Source organism: Erythranthe guttata, chromosome 7 (genome assembly GCF_056151865.1).
Source record: "Erythranthe guttata isolate IM_541 chromosome 7, IM_541, whole genome shotgun sequence".
Lineage (NCBI taxonomy): Eukaryota > Viridiplantae > Streptophyta > Magnoliopsida > Lamiales > Phrymaceae > Erythranthe > Erythranthe guttata.
Genome location: NC_142539.1, coordinates 8,700,817 through 8,724,789, shown reverse-complemented (window position 1 = coordinate 8,724,789; position 23,973 = coordinate 8,700,817). Strand labels below are relative to the sequence as shown.

At 35.1% G+C, this 23,973-nt stretch overlaps 1 pseudogene; it reads right to left on the bottom strand.

Moving 5' to 3' along the window:
• The window catches only part of LOC105950359 (uncharacterized), a 50,343-nt pseudogene continuing 26,370 nt past the window's right edge, over nt 1-23,973 (bottom strand).

The following is a 23,973-nucleotide window of genomic DNA, read 5'->3' as shown; positions in this document are numbered from 1 at the left end:
TCACCTGATATTTCGGAATACTTCTTTATAAACAACATTTGTTGTACTGTTGGAAGTATTTCCTTCTTTGTCAACTATAAGTATTTTCAAACCATTTCGAGCGGTAACCCTCGGCACAACAACATACAGTTGTCCATGAGAGAAAACGGGCTTCGGAAGATATAGACCAACACATTTCAGTGACTGCCCTTGACTTTTATTTATTGTCATAGCAAATGAAAGAGCAATAGGGAATTGTCGACGTTGAAAATGAAATGGAATCCTCTTGTCTAATGGGGTTAACGACAATCTTGGTATGAAGACTTTGTCTCCAATATTTGAACCTGATATAATCTCTGCTTCCAGAACTCGTGTTCCTAATCGAGTAATTAACAATCTTGTACCATTACACAAACCGCTTGTCTGGCCAATATTCCTCAACAACATAACAGGAACACCAATTTTCAACTTTAACTCATGGTTTGGAAGACCTGAAGATGTAATGGTATTCAGAAATTCTGGTGTATATATGTCATTATGTACGGAGGAACTCTCATTGGCAGTACGTGGACTATCAAAACTAAGATACGTCCTTTCATCACCCAGAATCAAAGATAACATGTAGTTGTTTACCATGTCAACAATTTCATTTGTAGGCGCCAATATAGCTCTCTCTCTCGTAAATAATTAGAATCTTTGACATTGGCCATGAGGTTTGGATACGTAGATTCCGCAATAGAAGCTATATGATCACCTGATGATTGTATCAGTAGTTCTTCAGGAATCTCAATTTCTTTCACCCCATCATTAGCTTCACCAGCAACACCATCACCTGTACTCAACACCCAATCTGAAAATTTCTTCACATCAGCGCAATCAAAATTGTTCGAACAACGCCGCATATTTTTCGTCAATTTTAACACTTGACAGTCATACCACAAATATGAAGAATTTATGCTTGCAGACACAATTTCTTGTCTTGTACCTTTTGGAATGACAGGTAGGATTTGTCTAAAATCACCCCCGAAAACAACTGCTTTCCCACCAAATGGCTTGTTCTTACTATCATGAACATAGTGCTTTAATATATCCCAGAAACTCTTATCCACGGACTCAAAGCAATGCTTGTGAGTCATTGGTGCTTCATCCCCAATGATCAACTTCGCCTTGATTATCAAATCAGCCAAAGGAGTGTCACACTTAATGTTGCAAGTTGATTCATCATCAACGTTGAAAGGAATTGCAAACCTAGAGTGTGATGTTCTTCCACCTGGAATCAACAAAGCTGCTATCCCACTTGAAGCTACTGTCAACACTATTTCACCCTTTGATCTTAATGCTGCCGAAAGTGTTCTCCAAATAAATGTTTTACCAGTACCCCCGTAACCGTAAAGGAAAAATAAACCTCCACATTTCTCATTTATACAAAGCATAATATTATCATATATCATCCTTTGTTCGTCATTAAGACTTGAGAACAATCTAGCATGTTCGGTAGCTAATTCACTTATGTCGTAATTCAGTTCATCATAGATAAGTATGTTTTGAACATGGGTGATAACAGACATAGTTGGGAAAGGCATTGTGGGAAAATCTGAGAGGCTTCTATTACTACTTCGTAAAATAGTTTCTATTTCCGCAAGAGCAAAATTTTGCAAGTCATCTTCATCAAGTTGCAAATTTGTTATATATAAATCGGCGTTTTGCAATTAAATACATTTCAAGAACAATAAATTTTTTTTTGTATAAACATATAATATATTAACAATAAATGAAATATTACCTTCACACCGAAGTAACCTTCTTTTCCTACATAAAATATCATCGCTTAAGTAACGCCACGTTTTTTCCCAAACAATTTCTGGTCGTGCAATCTGACTCGACAACAATAATGTTGAGAACATATGCCGCAGGTACGTGCCAGATCCCCAACTATTTGCTTCTTCAATGCCGCCTATGTACTCTCTGTCATCATCTAACATACCAATTGCAAAGCAAGTATCTCTAAATGTAGGGTAAACTACATTATCGACGGTTCTTAACTCAATATAAGAAGAAGGCCCTTTAGCCGTATTGAGCAAGATTCTAAAATAATATAGCTCGCCACTCCCTGGAGGTACATAATGAACTCTTCCAACATAAAATCCTTGTTTTCTTGGACGCCACGCATGCTCTTGTTGCTTCCAAACAAATTTGCTTGGAAATTGAGCATAAGTAAGGGACTTTACCTTTTTAAGAGATATGGATTGTAAGGCACAACAAATCTATTATCCACAACATTTTTTTCCTTTTTTGAACACATTTCCATTATCTCTTCTTCTGTAGAGTGGATAGCCATCTTCATCATTCGATGTTTGATCGTTAAATTTTTTCGGAAAGTATTTTGTACATTTTCCATCTTCCATGCACGAAGATTTGGGATTAAATACACCACACGGACCATGGATCATAAGAGAACTAACACAACTATAACGTATTGGATCTTCATTTACATCGGGTATTTCAGCAGATATTATTTTGTCAATATCCTCTGGATTTGGATATTTATAATCGGGATGTAAAAAGATGAGTATATGAGCGTGCGGCAATCCTCGCTTCTAAAATTCAATTGTGTACATAACTACATAAAAAATTGAGCATGTCATATTAGTAATACATGCTGGTATTAAAATATTTGTGTAATATAAACACAATAGAGTTTTCATAATTCAGTGTTAAAGTAACATTTTTTTATAAATATATTATATATTAATTATATTTGTAATGTGTTTAATTTCCAAAAATAGTCATATTATAATTAATATTATTTACCCATGTAAGAAATATAAGTTATTCCCAAAAAAAAAATTGATTAATTAAAAGTTTATTACTATCCAACTAATAAAATAGTAACAACTATAAAATTAATTTCGACACAATTGAACGTATGTAAGATTTTTCGAAACAATAAAAGATGTTCGTAATACCTCATTTCACTTTTCCGAAAACTTTTCCATCCTTTATATCCTTGATCAGTTGATTGAGTTTCATTTTGAAAACCCGACAAATAATGTCTGGTCTATCTTCAGGTTTCAATTCATGATCCTTTAGTATTCTTGTTATCTCTATCCAACATGGATTGCAGGTAAAAGTAACAAACAAATCAGGATATCCGGCCCATCAGCATATATCCATTGCATCTTGATAATTTTGGATCATATAGCGAGGTCCACCCGTGAATGTAGGTGGTATTATGACTCGGTTTCCCCTTTTCGAGCTGTCAGTTTCGCCTCTCAATATTGCTTATGCGTAACCCTTGTACATTTCTGCTCTCAACTCTTTCTGATGTGTCCGAATGAATGTCAGACGTGCTATTTCGACCATGCTAAAAACATCTACCACTAATTGTTGAAACAAACGCTTGGAATGGAAAATAATTCCACTCTCATTGGGTCGTAGTTGAATTCGATAAGCCAAGAATTCTCTCATTGAAACCTTCCGTCTCTTTCGAAATGTTGAATTGCTACTATCTTTTAATGCAATGTCGTCCCTATAACCATCTTCTCCACGTGGAAACAATAAAGGTTATTGAAGTGGAAGATAAGCAGGAGATAATAAAGAGACACGCCGCAATGATCCAGATTGAGTCTCTACAATAACGTCTCTGTCGACGTCTGCAAAATCAAAATCACCAACTAAAAGTGCTGCAACTTCAGACGCGGAAGGGAGATTGTATCTTCTACCATCGTGGCCCCTTTTTCCTATAAGGCGTAATTTGACATCACGGCAATTTGAACTTTCAACTTTATCTCTCACCATTCTGTACGATTGTGCGTACGGATTGTTTTGATCAAGAAAATCCTTAAGATCAACAACAATGGAATCCCGTATACCATCATTGCTTGCTTCCATTATGTGTAAAACATAATATATTGTTTTACAACATATCATTAACCTATAAATTTACGCACATTTAAATACAATAAATTGAAATAAAAACAGAACGATAGTATACCCAACGACATTCATCCTATTTGATACTTCATTAGTCGTGTCGTAAATGTACAGTTGTGCAAATTTTGGTGTCGAACCCTCAGATGGAAGCAAACTTCCAATTTTGTGGTCGTTTTGACCACACATAATGAATGTGGGTGGTGATGTTCCGTTATTCATGGTTTTCTCAATTCCGCCTCCCAAAGATGTGAAAGAAACATCATGTTAAAGGATCGAATATTCTCCAAAAAATATTTACTTCTTGCATCATTGTTGAAGTAAAGATTGTAAAGAGTTTGAGGACAATCTGTAAGCAAGGGAAGTTCAATCTTATCTTGCAAACAACATAATGAGAATATTGGATCGTTTATACTCCCACTACTCTTTACTCTTTCGTTTAACCACATCACTGCACCACAATGCTTGCATTTATAAATTGGATCACCAATGTCCCAATATTCTGTAGTTTATAAGTTATATGGCTTTTTAAGTATTAAACAATGTAGAATTGCGAAAAATTAATTTTATGACAAAATGTGTTCACGCCATTTTTTCATAATATATGACATGAAAGTATTTGTTAAGATACCTGTCTTTGAAATAGTGTTACGTTCATCTATTATTGATTGAACTATTTGATGCTCATCCGCATCTTCTTCAGTTACATTTCCTTCTACTTCGAAATCTTAAAATATGTGCAATTAAAAGTAAGATAACAAAAATATGAATGATCATATGGCATAACTATACTTTATTTGTAATACATAGTTTTGATCAATAATAAGTAATTAAGAAATGAAATAAAATTTACCTAAAATATCGTATTGGAGATTAGTTGTGCATTCACCTAATGTGTTGTCTTCATTGATTTCATTATTGGAAGTAACAGGAAATGGGCGTTTTTTCGAAGTTGCTCATTCAGGTAATGATCGATCCATTAACTAATATAATAAGACATAAATATGAATTACAACCAACATGGCTAAAATAACATGATTGCGGGTGTAACCAAAACTTGAATGGTTGAAGAAAAACATTGGAATAACTTATATTTGTTTGTGGTAACCTCAATTAAAACATACCAACTGTATAAAAATCATAAAGAAATGTGCGAAGTTTCTTCTGATTTTATCTTTTAGCATCGACAAATAATGTTAGTTTTTCTCAAAAAAAGAGAGGGAAAAAAAACAAAAACAAAAAGAGAACAACATCTACAACATGGACATTTACATGCGGGAAAAAAAAAACAAACTCATTTCTTTAGTAGATATTTCAATATTGAAAGTCAGGATATATATAAAATAAGTATTTTATTTGACAATATAAATTATTTTCTTATTGGCATAAAAATGAAGCGCATTTTGTATGAATATACAGACGATAAATATACAAAAGTGATATATATATCTTACCCTTGTTAGAGCAACTCCAACTCATTGTTATCAAATGGGGTAATCAAATACTCATTTGATAATCAGGGTTATATTTTGATATCTTTATACAACTGGTGAACTCCAACCACAAATATCAAAAAACAATTATCAAACAAATTCATGATTATTTATATATTATTTATTTTTTAATTCATTTTAAATAACCATACAAACCGATTATTTTGGTAAACTATCTTCAAAATCAATATTAATCAAGTTTTTTTACTTTTTCAATAGAAAAAAATTATATAGAAATAGAGATTTTTTTTTCCGTGGAACTTTGTTGAAGCTTTAGAGAAAGAAAAAAAAATATGTTGAATACGTAGAGAATTTAATTTTAGTATGTTGTGATTTTTTTTCCAGTAGAAAGTTGTTGAAGATGTAGAGAATTTAATTTTATTCTGTTGAGATTTCTACGTAGAATAAAGAAAAGAAAATTCAATTATGTTGAGAATTTAATTTTATTCTGTTGAGATTTTTACGTAAAAAGAAAAGAAAACTCAATTATGTTGAGGTTTTTTTTTTTCACAGGCTCCTATATTTTAGGAGAATATTTGATAACTATTTATTTGGGATGTATTTTTACTTTCCGAAGGATGAGTTATCAAAATAGAACTCTATTTTAATAACCCCATTGGAGGAGAGAGTTTTTAAAATTGAGGAGTCAAATGGAGGTTAAGGGGTTTGATAACCCATTTAATAACCCCGTTGGAGTTGCTCTTATAGGCATAAGCACGTGTTGTCAATCAGCAGTTAGTAAAGATGAAGGGTGAAAAAACGATGACAAACAACTGAAGTTAATTAGCACATAAAAAAAGAAAACACGTTGAGAAATAGGGAGACATTAGAAATTTTGTTAGTATGAGAAAATGAAAAATGGTGCAGAATTTTGAGTTTAATTTTAATTAACACATAAGAATGTGGGTAGAAGGGAAAGTTATTCACACGTTCATTAATTGTGGAACAACCGTCGGTGTAATGGTAACTGTTGTTGCCATGATGTTCATGGGAGTGTTCATATTAAAGTTTTTTTTTTTATTTTGTTTAAAAGTTTTTGTTTTTTGCGGGCATGTAACTTTGGTAAATATAACTATATTTTTTAAGGCACAATAAAATTGATGTAGAATCAAATTAGAAGAGAGGATCCCTAAACATCTTTGGTATTATCCACGAAGTTGAGCATAACTTTCTCATCCGGACTCCAAATCAACTGGTTCCGGCGGCATTAGAAAGCTATTTCAGCTGGCTACAATTCCTGTCTAAAGTCAAATTTCCAAATTCGGACTTGAACATGGTCAAAATTGGAATCCAAAAGCCATCATGAAAATACGTGCTACAGTTCGAGCACATGAATGCTCATCAAGAAACGTGCACAAAAACACTCGCTAGAAAAGATACGCACATAAGTAACAGTACAAAAGCATGCACAAAAGTACCCACGCAAAAGTGCATTCGCAAAAAGGACCATGAAAACACAAACTACAATCCTAGGACATTAATACAAATACACAAACATGCACAAACACACTCGCTAAACTGGACATGCACAAACGTACATGTAAAAAAACATGCGCAAAAGTGCATTCGCAACAACGTTCTTAAAAACACGGACTACTACACTAGGACTTTAATACACATAACCGAACAACAACACAAACACTAGATACAAAATATACAGTGGAGTGTAGAATTAACACTCTACGATTACGTTTACGTGGATTTTTTTGGGATTAATTTATATTTCTGTTTTAATTGGTGAATTTAGTATCTTATAGGTACAAATCGATAATTCGGTGTCCATGAAGCAAAAATGATCAAAGAGTAAGAAAAGAGTTGCAATTAGGAAAATAAAATCAAATTAGAAGAGAGGATCCCTCAACATCTTCTGTAATGTCCACGAATTCGAGCATAAATTCCTCATCCGGACACCAAATCAACTGGTCCCGGCGGCATTAGAAAGTTGTTTCATCTGGCTACACTTCCTGTCTAACGTCAAATTTCCGAATTCGGCCTCGAACATGGTCAAAATTCGATTCCAAAAGCGATAATGAAAATGTGTGCTACAGTTCGAGGACATGAATGCGCATCAAGAAACGTGCACAAAAACACTAGTTAGAAAAGATACGCACATATGTAACAGTACAAAAGCATGCACACAAGTACCCACGCAAAAGTGCATTCGCAAAAAGGATCATGAAAATACAAACTTCAATCCTAGAACATTAATACAAATACACAAACATGCACAAACACACTCGCTAAACTGGACATGCACAAACGTACATGTAAAAAAACATGCGCAAAAGTGCATTCGCAACAACGTCCTTAAAAACACGGACTACAACACTAGGTCTTTAATACACATAAACGAACAACAACACAAACACTAGATACAAAACATATAGTGGAGTGTAGAATTAACACTCTACGTTTACGTTTACGTGGATTTTTTTTTTGAATTAATTTATATGTCTGTTTTAATTTTAGGATTTAGTATCTTTTAGGTACAAATCGATAATTAGGTGTCCATGAAGCAATAGTGATCTTAGAGTAAGAAATGAGTTGAAATTAGGAAAATAAAATCAAATTAGAAGAGAGGATCCCTCAACATCTTCGGTAGTGTCCACGATGTCGAGCATAACGTTCTCATCTGGACTCCAAATCAACTGGTTCCGACAGCATTAGAAAGCTATTTCAGCTGGCTACAATTCCTGTCTAACGTCAAATTTCCAAATTCAGACTCGAACATGGTCAAAATTCGATTCCAAAAGCGATCATGAAAATACGTGCTACAGTTCGAGGACATGAATACGCATCAAGAAACGTGCACAAAAACACTAGTTAGAAAAGATACGCACATAAGTAAGAGTACAAAAACATGCACACAAGTACCCACGCAAAAGTGCATTCGCAAAAAGGATCATGAAAATACAAACTTCAATCCTAGAACATTAATACAAATACACAAACATGCACAAACGCACTCGCTAAACTGGACATGCACAAACGTACATGTAAAAAAACATGCGCAAAAGTGCATTCGCAACAACGTTCTCAAAAACACGGACTACAACACTAGGTCTTTAATACACGTAACCGAACAACAACACAAACACTAGATACAAAATATACAGTGGAGTGTAGAATTAACACTCTACGATTACGTTTACGTGGATTTTTTTTGGGATTAATTTATATTTCTGTTTCAATTGGTGGATTTAGTATCTTATAGGTACAAATCGATAATTCGGTGTCCATGAAGCAAAAATGATCAAAGAGTAAGAAAAGAGTTGCAATTAGGAAAATAAAATCAAATTAGAAGAGAGGATCCCTCAACATCTTCTGTAATGTCCACGAAGTCGAGCATAACTTCCTCATCCTGACACCAAATATACTGGTTCCGGCGGCATTAGAAAGCTATTTCAGCTGGCTACAAATCTTGTCTAACGTCAAATTTCCAAATTCAGACTCGAACATGGTCAAAATTCGATTCCAAAAGCGATCATGAAAATACGTGCTACAGTTCGAGGACATGAATGCGCATCAAGAAACGTGCACAAAAACACTAGTTAGAAAAGATACGCACATAAGTAACAGTACAAAAGCAAGCACAAAAGTACCCACGCAAAAGTGCATTCGCAAAAAGGATCATGAAAATACAAACTACAATCCTAGGACATTAATACAAATACACAAACATGCACAAACACACTCGCTCAACTGGACATGCACAAACGTACATGTAATAAAACATGCGCAAAAGTGCATTCGCAACAATGGTCTTGAAAACACGAACTAGAACACTAGGACATTAATACGCATAACCAACAACAGCGAAAACACTAGATACAAAAGATACAACTGAGTTTAGAAATAACACTCTACATTTACGTTTACGTGGATTTTTTTTTTTGATTAATTTATATTTCTGTTTGAATTGGTGGATGTAGTATCTTATACGGAAAAATCGATAATTAGGTCGCCATGAAGCAAAAATGATCAAAGAGTAAGAAAAGAGTTGAAATTAGGAAAATCAAATCAAATTAGAAGAGAGGATCCCTCAACATCTTTGGTAGTGTCCACGAAGTGGAGCAGAACATTCTCATCCGGACTCCAAATCAAGTGGTTCCGGCGGCATTAGAAAGCTATTTCAGCTGGCTACAATTCCTGTCTAACGTCAAATTTCCTAATTCGGACTCAAATGTGGTCAAAATTGGAATCCAAAAGCGATCATGAAAATATGTGCTACACTTCGAGGACATGAATGCGCATCAAGAAACGTGCACAAAAACACTCGCAATAAAAGATACGCACATAAGTAAAAGGACAAAAGCATGCCCAAAAGTACTCACGCAAAAGTGCATTCGCAAAAAGGATCATGAAAACACAAACTAAAATCCTAGGCCATTAATGGAAATCAACAAACATGCACAAACACACTCCATCAACTGGACATGCACAAACGTACATGTAAAAAAACATGCGAAAAAGTGCATTCACAACAACGTTCTTAAAAACACGAACTACAACACTAGGACATTAATACGCATAACCAAACAACAGCAAAAACACTAGATACAAAAGATACAACGGAGTTTAGAAATAACACTCAATGTTTACGTTTACGTGGATTTTTTTTTTGATTAATTTATTTTTCTATTTTAATTGGTGGATTTAGTATCTTATAGGTACAAGTCGATAATTTGGTTTCCATGAAGGAAAAATGATCAAAGAGTAAGAAAAGAGTTGTAATTAGAAAAATCAAATCAAATTAGAAGAGAGGATCCCTCACCATCTTTGGTAGTGTCCACGAAGTCGAGTATAACTTTCTCATCCGGATTCCGAATCAACTGGTTCTGGCGGCATTAAAAAGCTATTTCAGCTGGGTACATATCCTGTCTAACATCAAATTTCCAAATTCGGACTCGAACATGGTCAAAATTGGAATCCAAATGCGATAGTGAAAGTACGTGCTACAGTTATAGGACATGAATGCGCATAAAGAAACGTGCACAAAAACACTTGCTAGAAAAGATACGCACATAAGTAACAATACAAAAGCATGCACAAAAGTACCCACGCAAAAGTGCATTCGCAAAAAGGATCATGAAAAAACAAACTACAATCTAGGACATTAATACAAATCAACAAACATGGACAAACACACTCGCTCAAATGGACATGCACAAACGTACATGTAAAAAAAACATGCGCAAAAGTGCATTCGCAACAACGTTCTTAAAAACACGAACTACAACACTAGGACTTTAATACGCATAACCAAACAACAGCAAAAACACTAGATACAAAAGATACATTGGAGTTTAGAAATAAATCTCTACGTTTACGTTTACGTGGATTTTTTTTTTTTGATTAATTTATATTACTATTTTAATTGGAGGATTTAGTATCTTATAGGTACAAATCGATAATTAGGTGTCCACGAAGAAAAAATGATCAAATTGTAAGAAAAGAGTTGCAATTAGGAAAATAAAATCAAATTAGAAGAGAGGATCCTTCAACATCTTCGGTAGTGTCCACGAAGTCGAGCATAACTTCCTCATCCAGACACCAAATCAACTGGTTCCGGCGTCATTAGATAGCTATTTTAGCAAGCTACAATTCCTGTGTAACGTCAAATTTCCAAATTTGGACTCGAACATGGTAAAACATCGATTCTAAAAGCGATCATGAAAATACGTGCTAAACTTCGAGAACATGAATGCGCATCAAGAAACATGCACAAAAACACTCGCTAGAAAAGATACACACATAAGTAACAATACAAAAGCATGCACAAAAGTACTCACGCAAAAGTGCATTCGCAAAAGGATCATGAAAACACAAACTACAATCCTAGGACATTAATAGAAATCAACAAACATGCACAAACACACTCGCTCAAATAGACATGCACAAACGTACATGTAAAAAAACATGCGCAAAAGTGCATTCGCAACAACGTTCTTAAAAACACGGACTACAACACTAGGACTATAATACACATAACTGAACAACAACAAAAACACTAGATACAAAATATACAGTGGAGTGTAGAATTAACACTCTACGATTAAGTTTACGTGGATTTTTTTTGGGATTAATTTATATTTCTGTTTTAATTGGTGGATTTAGTATCTTAAAGGTACAAATCTATAATTAGGTGTCCATGAAGCAAAAATGTTCAAAGAGTAAGAAAAGACTTTCAATTAGGAAAATAAAATCAAATTAGAAGAGAGGATCCCTCAACATCTTCTGTAGTGTCCACGAAGTCGAGCATAACTTCTTTATCCGGACACCAAATAAACTGGTTCCGGCGGCATTAGAGAGCTATTTGAGCTGGCTACAATTCCTATCTAACGTCAAATTTCCAAATTCGGCCTCGAACATTGTCAAAATTCGATTTCAAAAGCGATAATGAAAATACGTGCTACAGTTCGAGGACATGAATGCGCATCAAGAAACGTGCACAAAAAAACTCGCTAGAAAAGATACGCACATAAGTAACAGTACAAAAGCATGCACAAAAGTACCCACGCGAAACTGCATTCGCAAAAACGATCATGAAAATACAAACTACATTGCTAGGACACTAATACAAATCAACAAAGATGCACAAACACACTCGCTCAAATGGACATGCACAAACGTACATGTAAAAAAACATGCGCAAAAGTACATTCGCAACAACGTTCTTAAAAACACGGACTTCAACACTAGGACTTTAATACACATAACCGAACAACAACAAAAACACTAGATACAAAAATATAGTGGAGTGTAGAAATAACACTCTACGTTTACGTTTACGTGGATTTAGTATCTAATAGGTACAAATCGATAATTAGGTGTCCATGAAGCAATAGTGATCAAAGAGTAAGAAATGAGTATTAATTAGGAAAATCAAATCAAATAAGAAGAGAGGATCCCTCAACATCTTCGGTAGTATCCACGATGTCGAGCATAACTTTCTCATCTGGACTCCAAATCAACTGGTTCCGACAGCATTAAAAAGCTATTTTAGCTGGCTACAATTCCTGTCTAACGTCAAATTTCCAAATTCAGACTCGAACATGGTCAAAATTCGATTCCAAAAGCGATCATGAAAATACGTGCTAGAGTTCGAGGACATGAATGCGCATCAAGAAACGTGCACAAAAACACTCGCTAGAAAAGATACGCACATAGGTAACAGTACAAAAGCACGAACAAAAGTACTCAGGCAAAAGTGCATTCGCAAAAAGGATCATGAAAACACAAACTACTATCCTAGGACATTAATACAAGTCAACAAACATGCACAAACACACTCGCTCACATGGACATGCACAAACGTTCATGTAAAAAAACATGCGCAAAAGTGCATTCGCAACAACGTCCTTAAAAACACGGACTACAACAGTAGGACTTTAATACACATGATCAAACAACAACAAAAACACTACATACAAAAGATACAACGGAGTTTAGAAATAACACTCTATGTTTACGTTTACGTGGAATTTTTTTTGGATTAATTTATATTTCTGTTTTAATTGGTGGATTTATTATCTTATACGTGCAAATCCATAATTAGCTGTCCATGAAGCAAAAATGATCAAAGAGTAAGAAAATAGTTGAAATTAGGAAAATCAAATCAAATTAGAAGAGAGGATCCCTAAACATATTTGGTATTATCCACGAAGTTGAGCATAACTTTCTCATCCGGACTCCAAATCAACTGGTTCCGGCGGCATTAGAAAGCTATTTCAGCTGGCTACAATTCCTGTCTAAAGTCAAATTTCCAAATTCGGACTTGAACATGGTCAAAATTAGAATCCAAAAGCCATCATGAAAATACGTGCTACAGTTCGAGCACATGAATGCTCATCAAGAAACGTGCACAAAAACACTCGCTAGAAAAGATACGCACATAAGTAACAGTACAAAAGCATGCACAAAAGTACCCACGCAAAAGTGCATCCGCAAAAAGGACCATGAAAACACAAACTACAATCCTAGGACATTAATACAAATACACAAACATGCACAAACACACTCGCTAAACTGGACATGCACAAACGTACATGTAAAAAAACATGCGCAAAACTGCATTCGCAACAACGTTCTTAAAAACACGGACTACTACACTAGGACTTTAATACACATAACCGAACAACAACACAAACACTATATACAAAATATACAGTGGAGTGTAGAATTAACACTCTACGATTACGTTTACGTGGATTTTTTTTGGGATTAATTTATATTTCTGTTTTAATTGGTGAATTTAGTATCTTATAGGTACAAATCGATAATTTGGTGTCCATGAAGCAAAAATGATCAAAGAGTAAGAAAAGAGTTGCAATTAGGAAAATAAAATCAAATTAGAAGAGAGGATCCCTCAACATCTTCTGTAATGTCCACGAATTCGAGCATAAATTCCTCATCCGGACACCAAATCAACTGGTTCCGGCGACATTAGAAAGCTGTTTCATCTGGCTACAATTCCTGTCTAACGTCAAATTTCCGAATTCGGCCTCGAACATGGTCAAAATTCGATTCCAAAAGCGATAATGAAAATGTGTGCTACAGTTCGAGGACATGAATGCGCATCAAGAAACGTGCACAAAAACACTAGTTAGAAAAGATACGCACATATGTAACAGTACAAAAGCATGCACACAAGTACCCACGCAAAAGTGCATTCGCAAAAAGGATCATGAAAATACAAACTTCAATCCTAGAACATTAATACAAATACACAAACATGCACAAACACACTCGCTAAACTGGACATGCACAAACGTACATGTAAAAAAACATGCGCAAAAGTGCATTCGCAACAACGTCCTTAAAAACACGGACTACAACACTAGGTCTTTAATACACATAAACGAACAACAACACAAACACTAGATACAAAAGATATAGTGGAGTGTAGAATTAACACTCTACGTTTACGTTTACGTGGATTTTTTTTTTGAATTAATTTATATGTCTGTTTTAATTTTAGGATTTAGTATCTTATAGGTACAAATCGATAATTAGGTGTCCATGAAGCAATAGTGATCTTAGAGTAAGAAATGAGTTGAAATTTGGAAAATAAAATCAAATTAGAAGAGAGGATCCCTCAACATCTTCGGTAGTGTCCACGTTGTAGAGCATAACGTTCTCATCTGGACTCCAAATCAACTGGTTCCGACATCATTAGAAAGCTATTTGAGCTGGCTACAATTCCTGTCTAACGTCAAATTTCCAAATTCAGACTCGAACATGGTCAAAATTCGATTCCAAAAGCGATCATGAAAATACGTGCTACAGTTCGAGTACATGAATACGCATCAAGAAACGTGCACAAAAACACTAGTTAGAAAAGATACGCGCATAAGTAAGAGTACAAAAGCATGCACACAAGTACCCACGCAAAAGTGCATTCGCAAAAAGGATCATGAAAATACAAACTTCAATCCTAGAACATTAATACAAATACACAAACATGCACAAACGCACTCGCTAAACTGGACATGCACAAACGTACATGTAAAAAAACATGCGCAAAAGTGCATTCGCAACAACGTTCTTAAAAACACGGACTACAACACTAGGTCTTTAATACACGTAACCGAACAACAACACAAACACTAGATACAAAATATACAGTGGAGTGTAGAATTAACACTCTACGATTACGTTTACGTGGATTTTTTTTGGGATTAATTTATATTTCTGTTTCAATTGGTGGATTTAGTATCTTATAGGTACAAATCGATAATTCGGTGTCCATGAAGCAAAAATGATCAAAGAGTAAGAAAAGAGTTGCAATTAGGAAAATAAAATCAAATTAGAAGAGAGGATCCGTCAACATCTTCTGTAATGTCCACGATGTCGAGCATAACTTCCTCATCCTGACACCAAATATACTGGTTCCGGCGGCATTAGAAAGCTATTTCAGCTGGCTACAATTCTTGCCTAACGTCAAATTTCCAAATTCACACTCGAACATGGTCAAAATTCGATTCCAAAAGCGATCATGAAAATACGTGCTACAGTTCGAGGACATGAATGCGCATCAAGAAACGTGCACAAAAACACTAGTTAGAAAAGATACGCACATAAGTAACAGTACAAAAGCAAGCACAAAAGTACCCACGCAAAAGTGCATTCGCAAAAAGGATCATGAAAATACAAACTACAATCCTTGGACACTAATACAAATACACAAACATGCACAAACACACTCGCTCAACTGGACATGCACAAACGTACATGTAATAAAACATGCGCAAAAGTGCATTCGCAAAAATGGTCTTGAAAACACGAACTAGAACACTAGGACATTAATACGCATAACCAACAACAGCGAAAACACTAGATACAAAAGATACAGCTGAGTTTAGAAATAACACTCTACATTTACGTTTACGTGGATTTTTTTTTTTTTGATTAATTTATATTTCTGTTTGAATTGGTGGATGTAGTATCTTATACGGAAAAATCGATAATTAGGTCGCCATGAAGCAAAAATGATCAAAGAGTAAGAAAAGAGTTGAAATTAGGAAAATCAAATCAAATTAGAAGAGAGGATCCCTCAACATCTTTGGTAGTGTCCACGAAGTGGAGCAGAACATTCTCATCCGGACTCCAAATCAAGTGGTTCCGGCGGCATTAGAAAGCTATTTCAGCTGGCTACAATTCCTGTCTAACGTCAAATTTCCTAATTCGGACTCAAATGTGGTCAAAATTGGAATCCAAAAGCGATCATGAAAATATGTGCTACACTTCGAGGACATGAATGCGCATCAAGAAACGTGCACAAAAACATTCGCAATAAAAGATACGCACATAAGTAAAAGGACAAAAGCATGCCCAAAAGTACTCACGCAAAAGTGCATTCGCAAAAAGGATCATGAAAACACAAACTAAAATCCTAGGCCATTAATGGAAATCAACAAACATGCACAAACACACTCCATCAACTGGACATGCACAAACGTACATGTAAAAAAACATGCGCAAAAGTGCATTCACAACAACGTTCTTAAAAACACGAACTACAACACTAGGAAATTAATACGCATAACCAAACAACAGCAAAAACACTAGATACAAAAGATACAACGGAGTTTAGAAATAACACTCAATGTTTACGTTTACGTGGATTTTTTTTTTGATTAATTTATTTTTCTATTTTAATTGGTGGATTTACTATCTTATAGGTACAAGTCGATAATTTGGTGTCCATGAAGGAAAAATGATCAAAGAGTAAGAAAAGAGTTGTAATTAGAAAAATCAAATCAAATTAGAAGAGAGGATCCCTCAACATCTTTGGTAGTGTCCACGAAGTCGAGTATAACTTTCTCATCCGGATTCCGAATCAACTGGTTCTGGCGGCATTAAAAAGCTATTTCAGCTGGGTACATATCCTGTCTAACATCAAATTTCCAAATTCGGACTCGAACATAGTCAAAATTGGAATCCAAATGGGATAGTGAAAGTACGTGCTACAGTTATAGGACATGAATGCGCATAAAGAAACGTGCACAAAAACACTTGCTAGAAAAGATACGCACATAAGTAACAATACAAAAGGATGCACAAAAGTACCCACGCAAAAGTGCATTCGCAAAAAGGATCATGAAAAAACAAACTACAATCTAGGACATTAATACAAATCAACAAACATGGACAAACACACTCGCTCAAATGGACATGGACAAACGTGCATTCGCAACAACGTTCTTAAAAACACGAACTACAACACTAGGACTTTAATACGCATAACCAAACAACAGCAAAAACACTAGATACAAAAGATACATTGGAGTTTAGAAATAAATCTCTACGTTTACGTTTACGTGGATTTTTTTTTTGATTAACTTATATTACTCTTTTAATTGGAGGATTTAGTATCTTATAGGTACAAATCGATAATTAGGTGTCCATGAAGAAAAAATGATCAAATTGTAAGAAAAGAGTTGCAATTAGGAAAATAAAATCAAATTAGAAGAGAGGATCCTTCAACATCTTCGGTAGTGTCCACGAAGTCGAGCATAACTTCCTCATCCAGACACCAAATCAACTGTTTCTGGCGTCATTAGATAGCTATTTTAGCAAGCTACAATTCCTGTGTAACGTCAAATTTCCAAATTTGGACTCGAACATGGTAAAACTTCGATTCTAAAAGCGATCATGAAAATACGTGCTACACTTCGAGAACATGAATGCGCATCAAGAAACATGCACAAAAACACTCGCTAGAAAAGATACACACATAAGTAACAATACAAAAGCATGCACAAAAGTACTCACGCAAAAGTGCATTCGCAAAAGGATCATGAAAACACAAACTACAATCCTAGGACATTAATAGAAATCAACACACATGCACAAACACACTCGCTCAAATGGACATGCACAAACGTACATGTAAAAAAACATGCGCAAAAGTGCATTCGCAACAACGTTCTTAAAAACACGGACTACAACACTACGACTATAATACACATAACTGAACAACAACAAAAACACTAGATACAAAATATACAGTGGAGTGTAGAATTAACACTCTACGATTAAGTTTACGTGGATTTTTTTTGGGATTAATTTATATTTCTGTTTTAATTGGTGGATTTAGTATCTTAAAGGTACAAATCTATAATTAGGTGTCCATGAAGCAAAAATGTTCAAAGAGTAAGAAAAGACTTTCAATTAGAAAAATAAAATCAAATTAGAAGAGAGGATCCCTCAATATCTTCTGTAGTGTCCACGAAGTCGAGCATAACTTCTTTATCCGGACACCAAATAAACTGGTTCCGGCGGCATTAGAGAGCTATTTGAGCTGGCTACAATTCCTTTCTAACGTCAAATTTCCAAATTCGGCCTCGAACATTGTCAAAATTCGATTCCAAAAGCGATAATGAAAATACGTGCTACAGTTCGAGGACATGAATGCGCATCAAGAAACGTGCACAAAAAAACTCGCTAGAAAAGATACGCACATAAGTAACAGTACAAAAGCATGCACAAAAGTACCCACGCGAAAGTGCATTCGCAAAAAGGATCATGAAAATACAAACTACATTGCTAGGACACTAATACAAATCAACAAAGATGCACAAACACACTCGCTCAAATGGACATGCACAAACGTACATGTAAAAAAACATGCGCAAAAGTACATTCGCAACAACGTTCTTAAAAACACGGACTTCAACACTAGGACTTTAATACACATAACCGAACAACAACAAAAACACTAGATACAAAAATATAGTGGAGTGTAGAAATAACACTCTACGTTTACGTTTACGTGGATTTAGTATCTTAGGTACAAATCGATAATTAGGTGTCCATGAAGCAATAGTGATCAAAGTGTAAGAAATGAGTTTAAATTAGGAAAATCAAATCAAATAAGAAGAGAGGATCCCTCAACATCTTCGGTAGTATCCACGATGTCGAGCATAACTTTCTCATCTGGACTCCAAATCAACTGGTTCCGACAGCATTAAAAAGCTATTTTAGCTGGCTACAATTCCTGTCTTACGTCAAATTTCCAAATTCAGACTCGAACATGGTCAAAATTCGATTCCAAAAGCGATCATGAAAAACACGTGCTACAGTTCGAGGACATGATTGCGCATCAAGAAACGTGCACAAAAACACTAGTTAGAAAAGATACGCACATAAGTAACAGTACAAAAGCATGCACACAAGTACCCACGCAAAATTGCATTCGCAAAAAGGATCATGAAAATACAAACTTCAATCCTAGAACATTAATACAAATACACAAACATGCACAAACACACTCGCTAAACTGGACATGCACAAACGTACATGTAAAAAAACATGCGCAAAAGTGCATTCGCAACAACATTCTTAAAAACACGGACTACAACACTAGGACTTTAATACACATAACCGAACAACAACACAAACACTAGATACAAAATATACAATGGAGTATAGAATTAACACTCTACGATTACGTTTACGTGGATTTTTTTAGGGATTAATTTATATTTCTCTTTTAATTGGTGGATTTAGTATCTTATAGGTACAAATCGATAATTAGGTGTCCATGAAGCAAAAACGATCAAAGAGTAAGAATAGAGTTGCAATTAGGAAAATAAAATCAAATTAGAAGAGAGGATCCCTCAACATCTTCTGTAATGTCCACGAAGTCGAGCATAACTTCCTCATCCGAACACCAAATCAACTGGTTCCGACGGCATTAGAAAGCTATTTCAGCTGGCTACAATTCCTGGCTAACGTCAAATTTCCAAATTCGTCCTCGAACATGGTAAAAATTTGATTCCAAAAGCGATAATGAAAATATGTGCTACAGTTCGAGGACATGAAGGCGCATCAAGAAACGTGCAAAAAAACACTCGTTAGAAAAGATAGGCACATAAGTAACAGTACAAAAGCATGCACAAAAGTACCCACGCAAAAGTGCATTCAAAAAAAGGATCATGAAAATACAAACTACAATCCTAGGACACTAATAAAAGTCAACAAACATGCACAAACACACTCGCTCAAATGGACATGCACAAATGTACAAGTAAGAAAACATGCGCAAAAGTGCATTCGCAGCAACGTTCTTAAAAACATGGACTACAACACTAGGACTTGAATACACATAACCGAACAACAACAAAAACACTAGATACAAAACATATAGTGGAGTGTAGAAATAACACTCTACGTTTACGTTTACGTGTTTATTTTTAGGATTTAGTATCTTATAGGTACAAATCGATAATTAGGTGTCCATGAAGAAATAGTGATCAAAGAGTAAGAAATGAGTTGAAATTAGGAACATAAAATCAAATTAGAAGAGAGGATCCCTCAACATCTTCGGTAGTGTCCACGATGTCGAGCATAACTTTCTCATCTGGACTCCAAATCAACTGGTTCCGACAGCATTAGAAAGCTATTTCAGCTAGCTACAATTCCTGTCTAACGTCAAATTTCAAAATTCAGACTCAAACATGGTCAAAATTCGATTCCAAAAGCGATCATGAAAATACGTGCTACAGTTCGAGGACATGAATGCGCATCAAGAAACGTGCACAAAAACACTAGTTAGAAAAGATACGCACATAAGTAACAGTACAAAAGCATGCACACAAGTACCCACGCAAAAGTGCCTTCGCAAAAAGGATCATGAAAATACAAACTTCAATCCAAGAACATTAATACAAATACACAAACATGCACAAACACACTCGCTAAACTGGACATGCACAAACGTACATGTAAAAAAATATGCGCAAAAGGGCATTCGCAACAACGTTCATAAAAACACGGACTACAACACTAGGACTTTAATACACATAACCGAACAACAACACAAGCACTAGATACAAAATATACAGTGGCCTGTAGAATTAACACTCTACGATTACGTTTACGTGGATTTTTTGAGGGATTAATTTATATTTCTCTTTTAATTGGTGGATTTAGTATCTTATAGGTACAAATCGATAATTAGGTGTCCATGAAGAAAAAACGATCAAAGAGTATGAAAAGAGTTGCAATTAGGAAAATAAAATCAAATTAGAACAGAGGATCCCTCAACATCTTCTGTAATGTCCACGAAGTCGAGCATAAGTTCCTCATCCGGACACCAAATCAACTGGTTCCGGCGGCATTAGAAAGCTATTTTAGCTGGCTACAATTCCTGTCTAACGTCAAATTTCCAAATTCGGCCTCGAACATGGTCAAAATTTGATTCCAAAAGCGATAATGAAAATATGTGCTACAGTTCGAGGACATGAATGCACATCAAGAAACGTGCAAAAAAACACTCGTTAGAAAAGATACGCACATAAGTAACAGTACAAAAGCATGCACAAAAGTACCCACGCAAAAGTGCATTCACAAAAAGGATCATGAAAATACAAACTACAATCCTAGGACACTAATAAAAGTCAACAAACATGCACTAACACACTCGCTCAAATGGACATGCACAAACGTACAAGTAAGAAAACATGCGCAAAAGTGCATTCGCAGCAACGTTCTTAAAAACATGGACTACAACACTAGGACTTGAATACACATAATCGAACAACAACAAAAACACTAGATACAAAACACATAGTGGAGTGTAGAAATAACACTCTACGTTTACGTTTACGTGTTTTTTTTTTAGGATTTAGTATCTTATAGGTACAAATCGATAATTAGGTGTCCATGAAGCAATAGTGATCAAAGAGTAAGAAATGAGTTGAAATTAGGAAAATAACATAAAATTAGAAGAGAGGATCCCTCAACATCTTCGGTAGTGTCCAGGATGTCGAGCATAACGTTCCCATCTGAACTCCAAATCAACTGGTTCCGACAGCATTAGAAAGCTATTTCAGCTGGCTACAATTCCTGTCTAATGTCAAATTTCCAAATTCAGACTCGAACATGGTGAAAATTCGATTGCAAAAGCGATCATGAAAATACGTGCTACAGTTCAAGGACATGAATGCGCATCAAGAAACGTGCACAAAAACACTAGTTAGAAAAGATACGCACATAAGTAACAGTACAAAAGCATGCACACAAGTACCCACGCAAAAGTGCATTCGCAAAAAGGATCATGAAAATACAAACTTCAATCCTAGAACATTAATACAAATAGACAAACATGCACAAACACACTCGCTAAACTGGACATGCACAAACGTACATGTGAAAAAACTTGCGCAAAAGTGCATTCGCAACATCGTTCTTAAAAACATGAACTACAACACTAGGACTTTAATACGCATAACCAAAGAACAGCAAAAACACTAGATATAAAACATAAAGTGGAGTGTAGAAATAACACTCTACGTTTATGTTTACGTGGAATTTTTTTTTGATTAATTTATATTTCTGTTTTAATTGGAGGATTTAGTATCTTATAGGTACAAATCGATAATTAGGTATCCATGAAGCTAAAATGATCAAAGAGTAAGAAAAGAGTTGAAATTAGGAAAATAAAATCAAATTAGATGAGAGGATTCCTCAACATCTTCGGTAGTGTCCACGAAGTCGAGCATACCTTTCTTATCCGGAATCCAAATCAAATGGTTCCGACGGCATTAGAAAGCTATTTCAGATGGCTACACTTCCTGTGTAACGTCAAATTTCCAAATTCGCACTCGAACATGGTCAAAATCGATTCCAAAAGCGATCAGTATAATTCGTGCCACAGTTCCAGGACATGAATACTAATAAAAAAACGTGCACAAAAACATTCGCTAGAAAAGATACGCACGTAAGTAACAGTACAAAAGCATGCACAAAAGTACGCACGCCAAAGTGCATTCGCAAAAAGGATCATGAAAACACAAACTTCAATCCTAGGACATTAATACAAATCAACAAACATGTACAAACACACTCGCTCAAATGGACATGCACAAACGTACATGTAAAAAAACATGCGCAAAAGTGCATTCGCAACAACGTTCTTAAAAACACGAACTACAACACTACGACATTAATACGCATAACCAAACAACAGCAAAAACACTAGATACAAAAGATACAACGGAGTTTAGAAATAACAATCTACGTTTACGTTTACGTGTATTTTTTTTTTGATTAATTTATATTTCTGTTTTTTTTGGTGGATTTAGTATCTTATAGGTACAAGTCGATAATTTGGTGTCCATGAAGGAAAAATGATCAAAGAGTAAGAAAAGAGTTGCAATTAAGAAAATCAAATCGAATTAGAAGAGAGGATCCCTCAACATCTTTGGTAGTGTCCACGAAGTCGAGCATAACTTTCTGATCCGTATTCCAAATCAACTGGTTCTGGCGGCATAAGAAAGCTATTTCAGCAGGGTTCATATCCTGTCTAACATAAAATTTCCAAATTCGGACTCGAACATGGTCAAAATTGGAATACAAATGCGATAATGAAAGTACGTGCTACAATTATAGGACATGAATGCGCATCAAGAAACGTGCACAAAAACACTTGCTAGAAAAGATACGCACATAAGTAACAATACAAAAGCATGCACAAAAGTACCGACGCAAAAGTGCATTCGCAAAAAGGATCATGAAAAAACCAACGACAATCCTAGGACATTAATACAAATCAACAAACATGGACAAACACACTCGCTCAAATGGACATGCACAAACGTTCATGTAAAAAAACATGCGCAAAAGTGCATTCGCAACAACGTTCTTAAAAACACGAACTACAATACTAGGACTTTAATACGCATAACCAAACAACAGCAAAAACACTAGATACAAAAGATACAGTGGAGTTTCGAAATAACTCTCTACGTTTACGTTTACGTGGATTTTTTTTTGGATTAATTTATATTACTCTTTTAATTGGAGGATTTAGTATCTTGTAGGTACAAATCAATAATTAGATGTCCATGAAGAAAAAATGATCAAAGAGTAAGAATAGAGTTGCAATTAGGAAAATAAAATCAAATTAGAAGAGAGGATCCCTCAACATCTTCGGTAGTGTCCACGAAGTCGAGCGTAACTTTCTCACCCGGAGTCCAAATCAACTGGTTCTGGCGGCATTAGAAAGCTATTTCAGCTGGCTACAATTCCTGAATAACATCAAATTTCCAAATTCGGACTCGAA